Below are 16,112 nucleotides of genomic sequence, written 5' to 3'. Positions count from 1 at the left end.
GTCATGCCTTTCCCAGTCCTGGTTTTCATGCTCACCAGTCAGAGTGGCAACCCAAGAGGGAGGTGTCCACTGTTTCCCTAATGGGTTTACTCCCACTTATGGATCTTGCATTCTCCAGGTGGTTTTGCAGTTTAGCTCGACAGAGTTTACCCCCCCTCCCCCATGCCAGCATCTGCTAGCTCATGCTGTGACAAAGCCCAAACAACCCACACCCACTCTGGCTTATGCACATATTAGTAGATATAGTCTACCCACCCTGGCTTGTCTCCAAACCAGTTTTCATGTAGGTCTACAGGTGTTGTAGCCCAACCCAGTCTGGTCTGCCCCGAATCCCAACTCTCATGCTCAACAGTGGGAGTAGTGGCTCAGCAGGGAAAACTCCCTGAAGCCCCCTTACCGGGTTCACCGGCTCTCACCCAGGTCTAATGCATGCTGGTTGGGCACTGTGGCCCAGTCTGGCATGGCTCGCCTCACCTTGGCATTTGCCAGTGGGTGCTCTAGACAGGCCCAGCCTGTTCTGTCCCCTAGGTCCAGCTCACACTTGTGTGGACTACAGTCTATCCAGCCAAACACACCCCCAGTCTCAACCCTAATGTGAACTTGCTAGTATTGCTGCCTGAACTGGCATGACCCACATACTATTCTGGCTCTTGTATTTCCCAGCGGGTGCTATGAACTGGCCCAGCAAGTCTCGCCCTGACCTGAGCCAAAGATAAGCCTGTGGGTAGTATAACCTGGCCTGGTCTGGGCTGCTCCCTGTCATGGTTCTTGTTTTCACCTGCAGGGACTGTGTCCCAACAGAGGAGTTTCCCAAGCTCCTCCATCAGAACCTGTCCCAATGCCAGATCTCACACACACCAGTGGGTCCATGGGCCAGCCCTACTTAGTCCGCCTTCTGTCCTAGCCCTTCCTTTCTGGTCCTCACCCATTCTGGTTCTTATTTTTGGGTGCTATGGCCCAGCCAAGTCTAGTCCACACCCAGACACAGCTCATGCATGGCTCATCAGGGGCAGACACCTAGCCTAGTCCATCCTACACCCACCCTGATTCTCATGACCACCAGTTGGTGCTGGAGTCTAGCCCAGTCTGGCACAGCTCAGCCCAGTCCACACTTGTGCTGAGGGATATTGCAGCCATGTCAGATAATATTGCAGCCTCCACTCCGGTCCCCATGCTCACCAGTGGGACCCACAACCCAGCCAGGACTCCCCTTAGCGCCCCAACCTGGCCTGATCCCAGCCACTGTTTACATACGTGCCAGTGGTTGCTCTGACTCAACTTGGCACAGCCCCTCCCCTATCTTGGCCCTTGCCTTTGAAAGCTGCAGCCTGGCCTAGCCAAGCAGCCCCCCAGTTCCAACTCTCCACTGGTGGGTGCTGCAACCTGGCCCTGCTCAGTCTGCTCTCATCCCTGGCTCACGTAAACCAGTGTATATGGCAGCCTAGCCCAGCATGACCTGCAGTCCAGCCTGGTTTCTGCACTTGCCAGTGGACTTTGGTTTGCTCAGCTCCACCTGGTCCACTGCCTTTCAAGTCCAACTCACATACTTCCTGGTGGATGGAACTACCCTGCCCAGCCTGCCCAACACCCAGGCCTGAACCATGTGCATATACTTCAATGGTTTAGAAGTAGTATTGCGGGTCAGAATGTGGCCTGGTAGTTAAGCTGCCATTGGGGTGTGCACATCCTGTATTGGAGTGCCTGGTTTGAGTCCTGCTTCTGCTCCCACTCTGGCTTCCTGTTAGTGAGCATTCTGGGAGGCAGCAGATGCTGGATCAAGTGTTTGGGTCCCTGTGACTCACAGGGAGAACTTACATGGAGCTCCCAGCTACTGGTCAGTCCACCTCAACCTTGGCTTTTGTGGATGTTTGGGGAGTAAACTAGTAGATGAAGGTCTTTCTATGCCTTTGCCTTTCAAGTAAGATAAGGAAAATGCATTCTTGTTGTAACTTTTTTCTAAACTTTTACTAATGTATGGATGTTTGGTTGGTTTTTATCTTGCTTTTCTGCCAATCCTTTGTTGAAGCCTCTTATCAATTGCAAAATATACTTGGGAGTTTTTGGGATTCTGTATATGAACAACAGTATCATTTTCAAAAGACTTTTTTTTCTTTTTGTTTTTACAATTCCTGTTATCTTTATTGCTTCATTTTTTTCTTACTGTACTAGCTAAAACCTTTACTCTAATAAAATAAAATAATGATAGTAACCATGTTGTTCATAGCTCCAAAGAAAATGCCTTCATAGTCATGTTTCAAATATCTCCCACGTGAATTAATAATCAAAGTCAGCCATACTGTCAAATAACTCTGATGGAGTATGAAGGTACAGTTGTGCCTATCAGTAAGACAACGAATAACATGACCAAATGAAAGGGGCCAGGGAACAAAACAACTTTGAAAAATAGTAACTTGATTGTTGTATGTAGGCAAAAGACCAAATAGGTGCACACAAATCTTGTATTCAAGATAATATATTGGCTTTTCACAGGACGTTGGTTACAAATCCTGAAAGTACTTCTGCGTACACTAGCACTGAGGAAACAAGTAACACACACATACCGTGAGGGGCAAACACCTGCCTATCAAAGGAAGGAGCAAGCCCGAGTGAGACCTGCGGTGTTAGATTGAAATCCAAAGTATCAATGTGGACTTTGCTTTCCGATATATGCAAACAGATGCTGAAACATCAGTATCGACTGTGCATTGAATCTTTTTTTAATCATATTAACCAAACTTACTTTATACCACATACTGTTCATTATAATACAAATCTGTTCAGATGTGGTTGAGTGTGTGATTTCTGTGACTCTTCTTCAGTGTGTATGTAAGTGCATGCATGGGTACACAGTGATTAGTTTAAAACTTGAGAATGTGTTTTGAGGATTTCTTGTCTGGGGAGCCCCCTGAAGCCTGAGTCGAAGGTGGACTCTGCTGGAGGTTGGCCTCTGTGTTTTGCAGTTCATGGGCTTCCTTCTCAATTCTGGTTTAAGATTTGTTAACCCCGCCTAGCATTATGATCCCAGACTGAAAACATGTGTGACCTAGTGTGTGGGTACAGGATACAGGATGTACAAGATGTGAGACAGGCAAGGGCCTTCTCTGGAAGGCATCTTTCTGGTTCACCTTTTTGGGAAATTTCAGACCTTTAAGATCATAGACACGGGCAGCATGTTTGGATCTACCTTCTATGTCCCCATGTATCTGCTAGGATGGATGACTTTTATACTTACACACCTAACACATACAAGGAAGGATAAACACAAATGGAGGAAACGCACAGGAGAAAACACACACAGGGGAGGACACACACACACAGAGAAGTACACACACACAGGGGAGGACACACACACACAGGGGGACACACACACAGGGAAGGACACACACACAGGGGATGGCACACACAGGGGAGCACACACACACAAGAGGCCATATACAGGGAGAATGCGCACTGATGTAGCACACATAGGAGAGATCACATATACAGGAAAATATCAACTCCTAACACAAAAGTGCGTCTTGTGCCTTTTACCACTCTGGGATTCCACTTTTATTTGGTCTTTGGTTCTGGATTCCTCACTCTTCCAAATGAACAACAAAAATTAAAATTTGGTATTTTGCAGAATGTGTGTTTATTCAACAGAAGGACTGTGTTGTACTGCTGCTAACACTGCTAACAAAACTGGTTAAGTGTTGAGGAGATCATTTTTTCTTGGCCTGTTCCTCATTAATAACTTCATGTAATTCTCACAACCGCCCAGCAAACATGGATGACTGTTTGTGCTATTTAAAAACTAGTTTAGAAGTACTCACGCTGAAGAGTCCGATTGTAATATGGTTTATTTGTGGGAAAAAAAAAGTCTAGGGTTCACGAAGGTCAAAAACTTTCTCTGCTCAGAATGTTGTTCAAAATCCACATCAGCGTAGAACAACGGTTATGAATGACTTAAATCCTGCTTGAATCACACCTCACAGTGATTTTGTATTGCCTATTATTAGATAACCAACACAAGAACTAGCTGACCGAAACGAAAAGAAAAATACTCTATGAGTAACCAACAAGGCATAAGCATTTCACCCCAGAATGAGACCAAGATCCTTTCAGAATTATTGCTGTGAAATTCTTTAGGAGACTTGTGCTTCAAGATCAATTACTTGCTCATTCATGCACCTGGCAAATGTGTAAATGCTGGAAAATTCAGCTAGAAATTGTCTATATAATTAAGATTTTTTTAAACAACATTTGGTAGGAAGTTTATCATGAATACTTCTGTCTCATTATCATCAGGACATTAGCTTGCTCTTTATTAAAAGTCACTTGTCACCTTACAATAACTCAAAAACAACAGAAGAAGCAAACAAAAAAAATATGTCCTTGAAATCCTAGATGACATCAGGTGCAGCTAATCTTTCCAGAGACACATTTGATTGAGCAAAGTCGCCATAAGCACAGCCTCCTCATTAACTTGTTTCAGGGCTGCTCTCCATGAACCAGATTCTAAGAACAGAAATTTAAAGCAAACTCTATCACACTGGTTTTGTTTACTACTGCTTATGGCATCTTGACCTAGCTATCATTTGAAAGTTTTCTAGACCTTGCAAATAGAATAGCTTGGTAAAATCCAGAGGAGTTAAGCATTGCCCAAAGCTTCATTGGGATTGAACTGTTCTTAGTCTCACAAGAAATACATTGCAGACTCAATCACACCTTGCTTTGGTAAGGTTGATTTCTAATGGAAGCCACATTTTGGACACTCACCGCAGTTTGCATTTCCTTATCATCTAGCTCGACCATGTGTACATGAATGTTTTGTCTCACAAAGAGTGTTTTTTTTTAAATTTCCATCTCTATTTCATTTCATGTCATTGTTATTGTTAATGTAATAGAGACTCCGTTTCTAATAACAAAAAAGAATTCACATCTGAAATGTTTAGGGTTGAGGAGAAGCAGGTGTGTGACTGGACCCACTAACATGTGACATAAGAAAGTGACTGTTAACAGTAAACAGTCATATCAGTGGCATGCCTTTTGCATTTGAGTGGAAAATTCATATATACATATGAGAGAACTTCAAAGAGTTTATGGAAGGGCTAGTGTGGTGGAGCAGCCGCTGAGTCACCTGCGATGCCAGCATCCCATATGTGCACCGGGGTGAGCTACAGTCACTGACCCTCAAATCTGTCTGCTCATGTGACCAGTAAAGCATTGAACATGGTCCAAGGACTCTGAATACATTCTGCCAGCCACCCGGGAGACCTGGGTCAACTTCACTCCAACCTGGCTGTTGTGTTCGTTTGGGGAATGAGCCAGAGAACCTAAAATATCTGTCTCTCTCTGTTTCTCATTTTCTTTGTAACTTTGCCTTTTGAATACACAAATAAGTCATAAGACAAGTTTATGGAGCATGAATGTAAAGTAAAAGCTTATGTGGGTGCAGGCAAAATGAAATCCATGTACAGTTATTTTTCCAAGAACTTTTGAACACCCCACATACCTACATATGTTAAAGATATTGACACCATGCAATGGGAGTAGCAGAGATTACCACTTCCCCACATTGCATCCATTGTCTCTCTTATTAATGGACATAGTTGGCAGCTGGGCATGTTACCAGTAAGATATAACATAGTCCAATTCTCCTTTGCAATAGAAAGGTATGCAAAAGTGTCTTTCAAGGCTTCCACCCCTCTTAGACCATTAGGATGGGAGTCACTCTCTTGCTATGGCAGCACCAAGGTTTGTGCTGCCGTCTTATCCAGTCACCTGATGCCACTGAGCTGCTGTAGCAGCCCTAGGACAGCTCATATGCAGCTCTCTTTGCACTAGAAAGAAATAATCTTTCATACTGTTTGAATTGTTATTTCAGAGATTTCTCTTATTTGAAGCCAAAGATTTGAGGCCAAATCTTAAAAGATGTAGGTGTTTGAAAGTTTAAATGTCATACAATATTTTATACATATTTCTCAGTGATATGGTTAAAGGAGATCTTATCTTCACTTTTAGTTAAGGAGACAAGGACTATGGAAAGATAGGATATTAGTGAATTTATCACTAGAATGAAATATCCGAGGCTGGGTGATTTTATAAAGGAAAAAGTTCTTTTTTGTTTTGTTTTTTGTTTAAAAAAAAGAGTTTTCAGCTCACAGTTCTAGAAATTCACTGGTGTGGTATTGCTTCTGCTTGGCTCTGATGAGGACTTCAATGCAGGTGGAATCACGGACTGTGCTTGTATAATAAGGAGAAATTACATTGCAAGATAGGAAGCCACAGAGAAAGCAGGGTCCTGGCTCGAACAGCACCTGAACTGTACCGATCTCTTTTGAGAATCTACCCCACAATGGCTTCCTACTTGGCCCCACTTGTTTGCTTGTTTGTTTCTCTTTGCAAAACATTTATTTAGTTTATGTATTTATTTGAAAGGCAGAGTGTCATAGAGTTCTTCCATGAACTGACTCATTTTCCAAATGCCTGCACTAGAGGCTGTGCTAGGCTGAAGCCAGGAGCCCAGAGCACCATTCTGAGCTCTCTCACACAGATAACAGGGACCCAAGCATTTGTGCCATCACATAGTGCCTCCTGGGGTGTGCATTAGCAAGAAGCTGGAATTAGAAGTAGAGCCATGCCTGGTGCAATGGCCCAGTGGCTAAATCCTTACCTTGTACACACCAGGATCCCATATGGCTGCCCATTTGTGTCCTGCCTGTTCCAATCCTACCCAGTGCCCTGTTTGTGGCCTAGGAAAGCAGCTGAGGATAGCCAAACCCTTGAGACCCTGTACCACATGAAAGACCCAGAAGAAGTTCCTGATTCTTAGCTTCAAATCAGCTCAGCTCCAGCCATTGCAGCCACTTGGGGAGTGACCCAAAGACAGAAAATCTTTCTCTGTCTCGTCTGCTCTCCATAAGCCTGATCTGCTTTTACAATAAATTTAAATAAATCTTTAAAATGAGAAGTAGAACCAGTACTCAAACCCAGAAATTCTTTTGGATACAAGCACGTATAGAACTTGCTCCACAATCTTCCTGTTCACTCTTATCATGCCTTCTCTCTGGGCTGCTGAAATTAATTTATGAATATCTTCACTATACAAGTAGCAATTAATAGTCATTTTGCACTTTTTCTGTGTGCTAGGCATACTGTAAGCTATTTTGTTGTGTTGATTCAATTAAGACTTGCAGTTCAGGGTAGGAGACAGTCTCAATTACTCCTATTTTATCAGTGGGGGAAATGAAACTAAGTAGTAAAAATTTCCCAGGGTGACCTGTGAATAATGTCCAGGCTGTGGCCTGAATTCAGGCAAATTTGGCTTCAGAATATGAGCACTTCCTCCAAGTCTTCTGAGCAGAAAAAGGAAGATGCATTCCAGCTGAGGAAATGGAACTCTCCTTCAAGAAGAGTAAATACATCCTGTGAGACAGTCTCAAGTCTCAGGGAGAGTCATTTGGAAAAGCATGCTGGGTCAATGCCACAAGAGGCCATCATTTCTTCAGGAATTTGATAACACTGACATCAGGGAGGAAGGCAAAGGTCTAAGTTAAATTGTTTCCTTTTCTTCCCACTAGTGAAATGGCAATCTGGTCTTTTTGTGTTAATAAACTAATCTTTACTATCTACTTGTTTGGGTCCAGTAGACAGTGATCTGGAATACTTGGGGAGTGGAACATCATTTGTGTTCCTGCAATACATATCAGGAGAAGATTGGATTTTAAAAGTTTAACAATAGATACAATATATAGGTGTATATATTAAACCTAGACAAGTAGAAGGCATGTAGTAGGTACTCAACAAAAAATAGTAACCCTTATTTTAACTGGTCTCTTGCAAAGTGCAGAGCACATCAGTATACTGGATTCATTTTAAGATTGTCTAGCCTTTATCTAGTCTTTATTGTGCTTCTGGTGGGAGCACACAAATTCTCCTTTGAATGTCATATCCTTCTCAGTCCACATGGTTCTCCTACAACTGTTTTTTTTTTTTCTCTCAGAAATGAACACATGACCTGAAGGTATTCAACAAAGGCCACAGTGAGCCGATTGAGTGACAGCTAGCTGTGCCACTGCGTGTAGCCAGGTAGACATACACACAAGGATAGAGGCATCCAGGGATTGGGAGGAGGGGACCGAGTCCACCTCATAAAGTGAGGTATTTCAGTGTCTGGGCATCCGACAGAAGCTTTGCTGGCATAGGGATTTGACTGTTTTTAAGATCTGCAATAGAGTGACCACAAAGTTCAAATGAAAGATTGACTCATTCTTCTCTTGTCTTGGAGAAGATCTTCGTTGTCTCCAAAATGCAATCTACCCAAGAGCCTATTCAGACAGAATGACAACTTTGTCATCCTCTATTGCCTATTGACCCCAATCTGAAATTACTCTAATAGTTTAAATTGATCACTGGCAGTACTGACCCAAAAGTCTGAGAATGACATGAAGCAAAATCTATATTCAGAAAGCTTTTTCTGAAAGGATTGTCAGCATGCATCCTGAGCCTCTCAGAAAATTCTTTGGGGGACCATGAACCAGGGTGAGGCAAAGGGTTCAGGGAGTTTTAGCATTTTAAGGGAGATGACAGAGAGAGCCTCCACAGGACTGCTTCAACTCCAGGCTGCCGTGCAGAGAGCTAATGCATGCAAGAAAGCAAGTTCTCTTTGGGGAACACGAGGGAGAGGATTTTGTGTAGTGTGGAGACTACCCAAGTGGTGTGTTTTGCTTCACCTGAGAGAACGTAGTGTGGTAGCACTGTGAATTCAAACTCATTTTCCAGACTGTATCAGCAGCAGTCATTTTAGAAGCAAGCAGGGAGCAAGAGAGGAAGGCTGGTCTTTCAATAAAGGAAGTACTTCCTCTCCCAGATGGGAGGCAGAGGGAGGAAGGCGCCCACACTTTGGATGCAATGTGAAATCATAGAGCCTAGAGCCATACACGAGACCAGGGGCTGTTGCTAAGGCCAGGAAGATGTTGCTAGGGATTTCTCTTTTTTGAAGATGTAAAGGCGAAAAGTGGGAATTCTTAGAGTTAAAGCCTAGTGAGCTGGGTACCAGGCTCTGGTTTAAACTAGAGACTCTCAAGTGGCAATCTGTGCACATTCCTGGAGGGAGAATCAGAAAGCTTTAGATCACACAGCTCACAACGCAGCATTAAAACCCTTCTGTGATTTCCTGTTGCTTTAAAAGTAAAAATCCATATTGTCCCTGCAGCACCAAGACTGAACGCTGAGTCTAGGTTCCTAGCTGCCTCACCTTGTCTTCACCCTTCCCCTCTGCCCTGGAATGCACCTTGCAGCTGAAGTCGCTCCTTGACAATTCCCGGCTCCTGTTCTATTGTGGCATTCTCCTATTGATTCTTACCTCCTCTCCTTCCTGGGACTGTGTCACCTCCCTCGGTGGACTTGTCCACTTCCAGGCCAAAGTAACCTCCCTATTTATTTACTACTTCATCACTTAGCATTCGCCACAACCTGTAATGACCTGGTTTACTCATTTGGAATTTTTTTCCTCAGTAGAACACCTCTTCACTCCAATAGTTCTTAATTATTCAAGCAATGTTTATTGAAATAAGTAGCTGTTTAGAATAACCCCTGGATCAGAATTAAACAGAGCAAAGATTCCCATCCTCACGACACTACCTGGCAGAGAAGGATTATAACATAGGGGAGGCACCTTGTGAGTCCGTGGGTAACACTTGCTACAGGGAAGGTGAGTGCTAGGGTGAGGGGGAGGCTGTGATCAGAGCAGACTGTAGTGGTCACTGCTCTGAAGCCAGACACTGATAAGTAAGTACAGAGCAGAGGAGAAAAAGGAGAAGAAAGTACATGCCCAATTTTAGAGATAATCTTAAAGAGAAAGTTAAGAAAGTTTGCCTTAGGGGCCAGTGCAAAGGCTCAGTTGGCTAATCCTCTACCTACAAGTGCCGGCACTCTATCTGGGTGCTGGTTCGTGTCCTGGCTGCTCCATTTCCCATCCAGCTCGTTCCCTGTGGCCTGGAAAAGCAGTGGAGGGTAGCCCAAAGCCGTGGGACCCACATGGGAGACTCGGAAGAAGCTCCTGGCTTCAGATCAGATCAGCTCAGCACCGGCCATTGCAGCCATTTGGGGAGTAAATCAGCAAATGGAAGATCTTTCTCTGTGTCTCTCCTCTCCATAAATCTGATCTGCCTTTCCAATACAAACAAATACAACTGTCTAAAAAAGAAACAGAGAGAAAAAAAAAGACTGCCTTAAACTCCATTGTTTATAAACTCAGTCTGTGCATCCTCCTGAAATGACAATGTAAATCTAAGCTGCTTCTGCTTCAGGATAGTATTTCCTCAGTTAGCTAACAGAATCAAGTACAAAACTCTTCAGATAATGCACTAGTAATATTGACACCAAATCTAAGCTGCATCTTGATTTCAGACACAATGAAGAAACATGCTGGCCTTTCAATGAAGAATCAGCTTTACAGGTGATCAGTAGAACAAGGGAGCTTTTCCTCTGGATTTCAGCCAAAGCACTAGCTTGTAACTTGACTCATCAGAGAATCATACTGCCTGCGAGCAGTCAGCAGTCATTACAAGCAAAGATGATGAAGGAGGGAAAGGCAGTATTGGAGGCACCACAGGAAGACTCACAGCGCTAGTGGCAGAGGCAGAAGAAGCCGAGTTGGTCCAAAGCAACTCCCTCTGCTACACCAGAAGCCACCATTCCCACAGAAAAGTTTTCTTTTGAGGGAGACTTTGTGAACAAGGGAGACTATGTGAACAGCAATTGGTATAGGAAGCAATGCTCAATATAATGAAATCCCAACATATTTTACACTTAAAATGTACATGTGCATTTAAAACCAGTGTGATAATCTCTAGAAATGTATGTGAAAAATAAGACAACAATGAAATCTCTCTGTCCTTGCCAAATGTTGCATCAACAGCAAATTGATTGATCTGCCTGGTCTGTGTGCCTGGACCAGAAACAAACAGACCGCAACATACATCCTTATATAGCAGTGTTGAATGATCCAAGTGCTAAGAGAAGGTTTTTGTAGTTTGCATGTCTTACAATTTGGTTGTATAGAATATTGCTTTAATATGCCATTGGTATTGGCCTAGGAATCTTTCATTCTAATGGAATTCAGCTTGTATTTCCTTTAGACTTCTTAATGATTCATGCTAAAAGGAAATGTCTGTTAATTATTCAATTAATCCCTCTCTGTGGTAAAATGCTCCTTGCATTCTTATGCATCTTAGCTACCAAGTTGGGCATAATTAGCCAATAAATAGTAACTGTGTTTTTCATGAACCATTCACGAATGGCCTTCATCACAAGAATGGGTTTCTAAATATAATGTTGGTATTTGTAACAAAACTGCCCGGAGTCCAGTAGGGCACTGGATATTAAACATGACTGGAAGTACTCTGACAGATGACAGAAGCAGAATGGCAGCCCACCTTTACTTATTCTCAGTCTCAGTATGTTCCACCCAGCCAATCAATAACATCACAATAATTTAGAAAGGGCTATAAATCATCCATGATAGGTCTGTATCTTTTATTCCTGAGTTGCTAATTAGCCAAAATAGGATAATAATTCACCTGGAAACGTCTCGCAGTCATCCTACATCCTCGTAGGCCACCTCTCCGAGGGTTCTGGCTGCTCCAAGCAGGTGCATCCCACATCTGTACATACCTGTACCCATTCGCACATGCTTCCTCCTCCCTGCCTTGGGGTTTCATGGAGGAACCTGCACAATCCAGGTTAAACATCCAGCTTCATATTGTCTGGAGTAAGGAGTTTGGAGACATATTTTATAGGATCCTCCAGAAGATTCAGGCTGAACATCAGTCCTTGCAATATCCCCTTGGATAACACCTTGGGTAATAGTTCTCTCTCCTTCCCTGTTTTATATTCCTGTTCCACAATTCTGGCACTGAAATAAACCATCCACATTCAGGCTCTGCTTTACAGAAGAACCCAAACAGTGCCACATTATTTGGTTTATGTCTTTCAAATCAGAATACATATATCATTTTTTTCTAAGTCAAACAACTAAGAAAATCAGTAAGCCAGTATAGACTTCATGGTACAATGCTTAAAATGGCCCTCTCTCTTTTTTTTCCTTCTTAAAGATACATATAATTTTCAATGCAAAGTCAGATCAGATTTCGGGAGAGAAGGAGAGAAAGCAAGAAAGATCTTCTGTCCCCTAGTTTAGTGCAAGTACAGTGGTTTTACAAGTGGCCTCAATGGCTACAGCTGAGCCAATCCAAAGCCAGGAGCCAGGAGTTTCTCCAGGTCTCCCATGCAGGTGAAGGGTCCCAAGGCTCTGGGCCATTCTCTTACTGCTTTCCCAGGCCACAAGCAGGGAGGTGGATGGGAAGTGGAGCAGCCAGGACAGGAATCAGCACCCATATGGGATCCCAGCACTTGCATGGTGAGGACTTTAGCCACTAGGCTGTCTCAGTGGGCCCTTAAAATAGTCTTAAAATTTAGGCGAGATCTGGGTGCAAATCTGACCCCTCATTTGTCTGGTAAATATGACTGGGCATTCACCTATACCAGCTCTCTGCCACAGTGGGTACACAGTGGAATGCAAGCCGGTGCCTGCCTGCCTCGACTACCCTCTCCCAAGCATCTCTGCACCGCAAGTGAGTGCAGTCCTGAGGTTAATTCCTATCTCACAACACTGCAAGCAGTCGTAGTGCTTCCCCCGGGCTAGGACACCGGACTTGGACACCGGACTTAAAATTATGGCGATTAGTATGTCAGGCTCCCATTCTCCCCAGCTTTGCTCACCACAGTGAACTCTTTGCTTCTAACCACCCATCAGCACTTCCTGGAAGGTGATCAGAAAGCATTTTGTGCAGTCTGGGTGGACAGCGCAGTACCTCCCGGCATTCCTTCCCCTGCACCAGTAGATGGCGCTGAGGCAGCACAGCACCCAGGGCTGAGGTGGGGGAAAGCTTTCTTGGGTGGGTTATGTGAAATGTGATCCTTCCTTAGATGCTAAGTTGACCGCGAGTTTTGGAAAATCCTTAGCATATTGCACCTAAAGTTTCCTGATAATTTGTGATGAAGTCATTTTTGTTTTTAACATTTCAAAAATTCAAAATAGTTTCAAGATTCTTGGATAACCTAGTAACCCAGAGATTGTTTTGCATAGCCACAACCTAGCGTGAGACCTGGCGCTTAATTAAGGGGTTTCAGAAGCCTTCTGAAATGAACAAAGCATCACAGAGTGAATTACACACATATGGGTAAGACACAATTCAGAGGAAGCTTGTTCAAAGTGGTCACAATATCCTTTAACTGGCTGTGGGCTTGAACAGATGAACATTCTGGGCTGACACTCCCTGTTTGCCAAGTCTGAAAACAGAGCATGCTATTTATCATCCTTTACACAAGCATTTTAAGAAGTGTTCGGAACTTCTTAACAACATATAAACAAATGAGAAATTTTAATTCTCTGTGTAGAGAAATTCACTTTATAGGTATGTCTATTCTATGATATGCAGGTGCCTACCACATTTCATGTAAAAAGATATTGTGAAGAACTGACTCTGTGATACAGTAAGCCAAGCCTCAGGAGCAGAAAACAAATATATGAATTTTAAAATGGGTTAAATAGGGCCAGGCGGCGTGGCCTAGCGGCTAAAGTCCTCGCCTTGAATGTGTCAGGATCCCATATGGGCGCCGGTTCTAATCCTGGCAGCTCCACTTCCCATTCAGCTCCCTGCTTGTGGCCTGGGAAGTCAGTCGAGGACGGCCCAATGCTTTGGGATCCTGCACCCATGTGGGAGACCTGGAGGAAGTTCCTGGCTCCTTGCTCCGAATCGGCACAGCACCGGCCGTTGCGGTCACCTGGGGAGTGAATCGTCGGACGGAAGATCTTCCTCTCTGTCTATCCTCCTCTCTGTATATCTGACTTTCCAATAAAAATAAGTAAATCTTTAAAAAAAAATGGGTTAAACAGGGGCTGGCATGGTGGTTAATCCTCAACCTACAGCACTGGCATCCCATATGGGCATTGGTTTGAGTCCTGGCTGCTCCATTCCAATCTAGCTCCCTGCTTATGGTCCAGGAAAGCAATAGAAGATGGCTCAAGTCCTTGGGTTCCTACACTCATGTGGGGACATGAAGAAGCTCCAGGCTCCTGGCTTCATGTTGGTCCAGCTCCGGGCTGTTGCAACCGTTTTGGGAGTGAACCAACAGATGGAAGACTTCTCTCTCTGCCTCTCCTTCTCTCTATAACTCTGCCTTCAAATAAAAATAAATAAATCTTTAAATCTCTAAAAAAGATACTTCATGTCAAGGTTCAAAAACTTTCATTCCCTTAAATTTCAAGTCTGCATGTAGCATCATTATACCTAGCAAGGGACTTGTACGACAGTGAAATTTCATTTATCCAACATTATTGCAAGCAAAACAGACTGTTTTTTGGAGGTGACGTCCAAGATGAGGTCGTTTCCTTGTCCTGGTGTCTAGCAAGAGGGTGGTCGATGGCAATGGTGGACCACATGTGGAGGAAGGGTCACGTGGGGGCCAGGAAGTAGAGAAAATGGCTGCGATTGACTCTATAACCATCCCTCTTGTGGGAGGACGCAGTTGTCACAGCAGGTCTCCAATGACTTAAGGACTCTGTGGACTCCCACCTCTGATTGCTTTAATTGGATTATTTCCATCCTTTTATTGAGTTAGGACTTTGAGGTTTAATATCCACCTGAGTTCAGGAGTCAAATCATCAGAACCATAGCAGGTAGCTGCCTGTTTCTTGTAGTATACTCTAAGGGCTTCTTTGTGGTTGAGCAAACTCCCTTGAGTTTAGTTTTGCCCTGTGAGGTGATATATTTGCAGTTCAAGAGGTTGTGTGTAACAAAACACATACACATATTTTTTGACAGTTTCTCTGCCACTCCTTCACTATCACCTACCTGGTCTTCTCGCTGCTGGGTCTGTCATTTCCATGTCCCTGGCTCTCCCTTCACTACCCTTCCCAAGATCCATCGTTGTACAAAGTTCCCCCAACCCCAACACACACACCTCACTACTTTTAACCTATTTTAGACTGCAAAAAATAGTCTTTTAGACAGAACAAAAGTATAGCCCAAACACAGTGCAAGAAGTATCAATTGGGTTGCTTTCCTACATAAGTTTTGAGACCAGGATTTAGATGACCTATTTCTGGAACTCAAAGGTTTTTGACTGACTCTATTTTGTCGAGTAAGGTGATTAACTTCTAGTCCTGTAAACATTTTTATTTTTCTCACTTATTTTGACTGATATGATTTACTGATCCCATTAGCTGACATTTATAAGTTTTATCTGATTTTTTTAAATTTTCATTTCATTACTGTGTTTAAAATGAGTGTTGTACGTATTTGGGATTTACAATACTGTTATAAGAAATAGCTAGGAAAGCAGATCAACCTGTTATTTCACAAGTTACTTTTTTGGCGAGCAGAGCAGGTAAAAGTTGACTTTTGAATAAAAATTCTGGTAACTATGATCTTCATGTAGGTTAGATCCCTGGATTGCTCAGCTGACATAGCTGCCATTTTTGTGTGTGTCATTTGACCTACATCTCCGTGTTGTTCCTCCTCTCCCACCTCTGAGTCTACCAACCACCATTTTAGTCTTTGTTTTCATGTATTTGACCTTGTTTTAAAAATTCCACATATAATTGAACTATCACAAGACTTTTATTTCTGTGTCTGGCTTTTTTTCATTAGCGCAATATCTTCCAGGTTTATCCATATTGTGGAAAATACCCTTTGAACGTATAGTTTTGAAGGCTAAATAGCATTCCATTTTATACGGATAGCTTTTTTTTTATTAACTCAATGAATTCTGTGAATGGACACTGAAGTTGTGTCCCTATCTTGACCATTGGGAATAAGTAGTTTGTCCCATTTCAAGTGTATTTAGAAGAGGATTCCTTGGTCATATGTTGGTCTGTTATTAATGCATTCATGAGCCACTATACTGTTTTCATTAATGGCTAAACCAATCTACATTCCTCCCAGCTGCGTGGTAGGGCCCCCTTCTCTCCATACCCTCTCTAATATTTACTCTTGTGTTCATAATAGCCATTCTTTTCTTAAAAGATTTATTCATTTTTTATTGGAAAGTCAGATATATACAAA

The sequence above is a fragment of the Ochotona princeps genome, chromosome 18, assembly GCF_030435755.1.
Source record: "Ochotona princeps isolate mOchPri1 chromosome 18, mOchPri1.hap1, whole genome shotgun sequence".
Taxonomy (NCBI): Eukaryota; Metazoa; Chordata; class Mammalia; order Lagomorpha; family Ochotonidae; genus Ochotona; species Ochotona princeps.
This window is presented reverse-complemented; position numbering follows the sequence as displayed.